This window comes from Octodon degus, unplaced genomic scaffold (assembly GCF_000260255.1).
Source record: "Octodon degus isolate 3935 unplaced genomic scaffold, OctDeg1.0 scaffold00209, whole genome shotgun sequence".
Classification (NCBI taxonomy): Eukaryota; Metazoa; Chordata; class Mammalia; order Rodentia; family Octodontidae; genus Octodon; species Octodon degus.
In genome coordinates, this window is record NW_004524785.1 from 4,000,101 (window position 1) to 4,006,524 (window position 6,424).

At 39.7% G+C, this 6,424-nt stretch overlaps 1 protein-coding gene across 1 annotated transcript in view; it reads right to left on the reverse strand.

Annotated features, from left to right (window-relative positions):
- The window catches only part of Gpr83 (G protein-coupled receptor 83), a 28,370-nt gene extending 22,489 nt beyond the window's left edge, over positions 1-5,881 (reverse strand). Inside the window, exon 1 of the mRNA XM_004644768.2 lies at positions 5,840-5,881. The gene's annotated coding sequence lies outside the window, so the exon portion shown is untranslated. The remainder of the gene's footprint in view (positions 1-5,839) is intronic.
- Between the last annotated feature and the right edge of the window lie 543 nt (positions 5,882-6,424).

Here is a 6,424-nt window from a genome sequence, read left to right on the forward strand (position 1 = left end):
AAATAAATTAAATCAACTCCAGTTGACAATAGTTATAAGCCATAAGACTAAACTGAAATTAGATATTTTTGTTAAAATCCTGTATTGGATTACAGTCACATCTATAATTATAAAATTTGAAGATGTGAGGAGCAAAGAATTCTTATGACATCGTTGAGTAATTATTAAGCCACAGTTATTATTTCCAAATTCTGGAACAGAGTGTTCAGAAACAGATCATGCAGAAAGGAGCATGGTGCAAGGGAAGTCATTTCTAGGAAGCGTTGGAGCAAGTGCATTATTATACGGAATAAAATGAATGAAATGTGAACCTGCCAAAATCACAACCCCAAAAAACAATTTCTAGCCATATAGTAGAGTTGGACTGATGACAAACTTCTGGAAAATAACACTAGAGAATCTTCATGATGTTAGGATAGGACTGGTTTCACAAACAAGACACAATTTTTTTTAGGACACACAAATATTAATTGCTATTGATAAACTGAATAAAAGTTCAATTATAAAATTATAAAATGCAAAAGTTGATCATTAATAGAACTTTGGTTCATAGGACACCATTTATAGAACAAAAACTGAAGTTCAGATACAAAAAAGAAAAATAAAAGAAAAATCTGAGTACATGGAAAACAAACTATTTCATTGCAAAAAAAAAAGAAACCAAAATGTAAACAAAACAGAAAAACATTTTACAATATGCTCCAAAGGTAAAAGTTTTGAGAAAAAAGGGCCAAAAAATAATAGAAAAATGAACAAAATACATTAATAAGCAATTCATCAAGAATGGATATAAAAAAAAGTCCTGAGACTTATTTTTACAAATTCATTGAGAAATGCAAACTAAAACTACACTGAGGCAGCATTAGTGATCCCCCGTGTGGCAGAGTCAGAAACTTCACAGAGCGTTCTGATGGCAAAGCTGGGGGGAAACAGGCAGCCTGCCTGGTGGACTGCAAGACGGCACCCACCCCGATGGCGGGGACTTGGCAATACCGAGCAAAACCTCCTAGGCCTTTCCTTTTTACTCAACTGTCACACCCCTGACAATATTCTTGGAGGACACACTTCCAAAATACGAAAGTGCTGACAACAATTAGTGCCGCAGTAGTTGTTCATAATTGCAAATACTGAAACTACTACGGCCACGTATATTTGTGCATTTTAGTAGGAAATGCTGTATTTAAACTCAGTGGAGTACCATAAAGCCATAAAGAAATGAGAAAGATCAGCTTATGAAGCAATAAGAATGGGAAGAAGAAAAAGAGAATCACGTTACATCACGTTACAGGTACAAACAACCTACAATGAATGTGATCATTCCGTATACCTAAAATGCACCTAGACATAATTGAGTATTTATAGCATAAAATCTTTTGTGTAAGAAAGGAGAAATTAAAATATACACAATTGTACTTATTTGGACAGAAAGAAATGTAGAGAGGACAATAGATGGGATGAAAGGGGTAGGAAAGGGAGCAGGATTCCAAGAGCACATTTGAACAGTTTAGGCTTTGTGATGTACGTTCATGTTCTACATATTAAAACAATATGATTAGACCCTGCACAGGGGAAAAGATGCTGTGTAGTTACTGGGCAACTGACAAAAAGGGCACATGGACTGCTGATGAACTGCCCTGTGTGCAGACAAGAGACTGCCTTGCGTCCTCAGGAACATCCACAGGAGCTGGACTCCGAAACCTGCTCTCCGAAGGTCGGCCCCTGGGAGCCTGAGGCAGGAGGGCTACGAGTTTGAGTCCAGCCTGGGCAACTTAGTCAGACCTGGTCTCAAAATGAAAAAACAGAAAAAGGGCTGAGGATAGAGCTCAGTGCACAGGCTCTGTGTTCAATCCTCAGTACAAAACCAAACCAAACCTGTGTTCATGTTTGTATATGACAAAAATATACATAATATATATGCCATATATACATATATATATAGCATATTTGAAAAATATGGTGAATATGTAACTAAAAAAAATTTGTAACACGAATGGATGGGGTGCCACTAACCCCCCTCACGGTTCCCACCCTTCACTTTAAAGGTGCTTATCCCACAGTTCTTCACACTTGCTGAACCAGTTCTGGAAGTCCTTTTCCTCACATCTGTAGCTGCTGTTGTTGCAGCCCCAGTGTTGAAAACCTATTCAAAATGTCTACTTTTCCTGCCATTTTGACTCTGAGGAAGAGCCAGAAGTCACAAGGTGCCAGGTCCAGTGAACATGATGAAGAGACTGTCGTGTTGTATGGAACTGCCTTCCGGTTCCGTGGCACTCGGCAGCCGCATTCGCCTGCTTTCCATCTCAGGCCATCACAAAGCAGGAGTCGCAGCGCTGCTTCACAAAGTAGCAAGTACAACAGAGCGAGTGTGTTCAAAGCGGAGGGAGTATTCGAGGGGGCTTAATGGCAACTTTCACTGTAACAAAGTTTTAAAATTTAAGACATCACTATGACGGACAGTTATTTCATTGCTTATGGTAAGCATTCTAATGAATGTAAAATAAATCCTTCCCTATAACCAGACTATCAAAGGACTACAGAAATGCAGCTGTGCCTGTCTGATTATAAAAATCGGATTACAGATTTTTGTCTTTAGCAAAATTTGTTCAGTTACATAATCTGCACCATCAGTTCAAGTACTTAAATGTAGATAAGTTTCATTTACAAGCTTACAGTATAAAAGTACTTTTAATTTTTTTTATTTACTTGTGTGTGTGTGTGTGTGCGTGGCCAGCTCAGTCCACCAGGGGGCGGGGCTGGCTGGCATGTGTGCTGGGGGATTGAAAGCGGTCCCTGTGCTTTGCTAAACTTGTTCTAAGTAGGTGCTTTAGACCACTGAGCCATCTCACCAGCCCTATAAAAGTACTTTTAAAAATAATTTCAAGTAGCAAACTTTAAGCCAGCACAAGCATGAGTTTGGTGCATGAGTGCAGGAACCATCAGGCTACAAGCAGCTGAGAGACAAAACGGGAGACGGCGCCAGCCAGCCCAGGGCCCAAGGCAGCGCTTCGGGCCAGGGCACCACACTGTGCAACCACCAGCCGAGAACCTTGTAAGCCACTTTGCCACCTCTGATGTAAAAGCATTCCAGGTGGAATGTCCTTTATTTAACCTGAAATGAACAATAACACCTTTTTTTTTTTTTTTTTTTTTTTTTTTTTTTTGTACAGGGGATTGAACTCAGGGCTTTGGGCTTGCCAGCAGGCACTTACGCCTCTGAGCTGGACCCCTGGACCAACACTAACATCTAAGGCACACACTGCTGATGGTTTAATTAAAGGGTTACTGATGATGTGGAAAACTTTTGGATGCTTAGATAAGTACCAAGATACCTTGGTATAAAGCTAGAATATTTAGCTACCCAATACGAGAGACATGTAACTTATTGTTTACAAGTCGTATGTCAGGGAAACATAGGCATTTTGATATGGGCTTCATTGAATTTTGAAAAAACAAATGCATTATTACTTTTAAAATTTATTCCTCTCCTGCGTGAGAGCAGACTGGGAGCCCTGAGCTCAGTAATAAATGGCTTTCCAAATTAAAAAAAAAATAAAATAAAATTTAAAAAGAGCTAAAATCAGATCTAGTGATCTGTCATAGCATATACAAATGTGCGTAGCAATAACAACTTACATCAACTAAGACTAAACTTCAATTATTTTCTAAAATATTAAGTCCAACATTTTTAAAAGGAAATAAATGATGGAATGTGGACATTTTTCACTCCAGGGTACAGAAGCTGTCTGAATTCAAAAGCCATTTTTAGTATGCACAACTTTCTTAATAATTTTACTGTCAACCTTAAAATGCCACAAAATACTATGAATTAAATGTCTGACAGATGCAAAAAGGATATCAGATTACATCGGGGGAAAGCTGCATTAAGATATATTAGCTCAAAAAAAAAAAAAAAAAAAAAAAAAAGATATATTAGCTCAGTGGATTAAGTGCCTGCACAGGGAACATTGAAAACAGGAGAATCACTATGAGTCTGGGCTGCGTAGTAAGAACTTGTAATAAGATATATATATTATATATATATGAATATATTTAAAAGAAAAAGTTCACACCCAGAGCTTTTTCTTAAATGAAGTTTTGTTTTATTTTGGTGGCTGGCTCGCTGGCACGGTGCCGGGGATGAAGCTGCCGTCTGCCTGCTCTTGCCTAAGCTTGCCTCAGTGCTTTACACCGCTGAGCTATCTCGTCAGCCTCCTAAACCAAATTTTCCAATAAAGAATTTCATGTTTTATGAAAATATAAAGCATTTTTCTTCTTGAACTTTTGTATGTAAATTTTACCAAGCTTGCAATTCCTACAGTGACAAGCTGAACCAGGCGAAACATGTAAGGCAATGTACATATAACTTTAGAAGGCTAAACGTGGTCCTGCTGCATAGATTTAGCATCACTGCATAGGTTCTAAATTTGTTGCAAAACTATGTATGCTCACCTCTTCATCTGAAAATTGCGATTCCATTACTGTACTTGTACTTATAGGCGGGAGCGCCACCTGGTGGCGGAGGGACAAAGTCTAGCCGCTCAGGCAGAGCGGGAGCATTCCCCATACTCCAGAGATATTGTAGATTCTGACCTGTACAGCGATTCCATGAGCACGCCCCTTCTAATTATCTGTTAAATTTCATGACCTCTCTGTACTTACTGCAGGGAGTAAATTCAGAATCTTATTTAAAAAATGCTTTCCATGTCCCTGAATTCAAGGTTATCTGCCTAGATGCGTGACTTTTCGCAGTGGTCCTCTGTTGATGAAAATGGAAGAGACTTATCCTCTGGTAAACACGGGAGGATTCCCTACAATTGTTTCCTCAGTGTATTTTCATTACTTTTCTCTCACAGCTTCAAAAGCAATTGTAAATGTGCTGGAATCATCCGAAAGACTTCTACACACCGACATCAACAGCTCTGAAAATTGTCACATAAAAACAAACACACTTAACTGTGCAATACTATTCAATCAAGAAGGCTTTTCTTTTTTGTTTTATTCCCCGTATTCCTAGAGCCCGATGCACACAAACTATTCACAAAATGAATTAGTTGCAGAGATTTCTTCGTCTCTAACTGCATGAAATCGCTTTCCTCAGCGGCTCACTGCATCCTAGGTAGACCTTCTCACACCCTAGAGACGCTTTGAAGAGAAAAGCGCCCCCCTTTCCCAGGAACCCTTGGGGTGCTTCAGTGACCACACCTTCACTCGCCCTCACCCAGGAAGACATCAGCAGAGCCGGCCAAATAGCTCAGCAGATTAAAGCGCCTTCAAGCAAGCGAAGGGGCTGGGGCTTCTGTCCCCAGGCCTGCGGTGCCTGCCCCACCCTCGGGGTGCGCTGAGACAGCAATTGAGACCTGGCATGGTGGCGCGTGCCTGTAATCCCAGCTTTTGGGAGGCTGTAAACAGGAGGATCACTATGAGTCCCATCTAGTAGTGAGACCCTCAACACCCTGTAGACCCTTCCCTAAAAATACAAGACAAAACAAAACAGAAAACAACAAAACAAACAAACAAAACCAACCAACCAACCGAAAAACAAACCACATCATCAACAGCGCGCTGGCGCTCCCCGCCACGGAGTGCAAGCTGGGTACCCGGGGCAGTGAGCTTTACTGGCTTCAAATAGGAATTTTAACTGTTTCATTTCAGAGTACCCAGAACCTCTAGGAAATTACTAAAACTTAGAAGGGGTTAATTTTATTTTTGAGACAGTCTCACAAGGTAGCTCAGGCTGGCTTCAAACCACAATTCTCCTGCATGGGCCACCACGTCCGGCAAGTTTAAATTTTATTAGCCCTTTCCTTCAACTCTGGCTACCTAACACTGAGATACTAACCCGGTCTTTGATCAGGAAGCAGAAATGGATTGTAGTGCATTTCTTTTTCTTCCTAATCAAGGACAACCTTCAGACAAACTTCTTACTGTGCGAGCTATAGATAAACATGTCAGAAAAAACATTTTAAATTGTACACAACATCCTATAATAACAAACAGATTAAAAAACTAAGGAGAACTAATACCATATTTATGTCGCTTAAACACGTTAATTTGCCTCTTAGTAAATTATTAGTAATTTATCCTAATGGTCATGTGAACTACATTAAAGAAGTAATACTGAAAACATAAACCCTTTTACTTTAGTTTTTGTTAAGTCTTCTGCAGATTCCTCAGTTAGGAGCAATAGTTAACAGATACTGAAGTGCAGACTTATCTTGCAGTGGTTTTTTTCCTGTATCTTGGCAATTTGGAAGGTTCATTAGATATATTATCCTCTGTTTCTTCTTAAAGAATTAATGCTTATGAAGGGATGATCATCACTGTTGTCCTGAAATGACAGAAATTTTAAGTCAGGGACTGCCCCATCCTTCCCTGAAGGAAGACAGACACTCTTACAGCAAAATAGTACCACTGAGAGTCACCT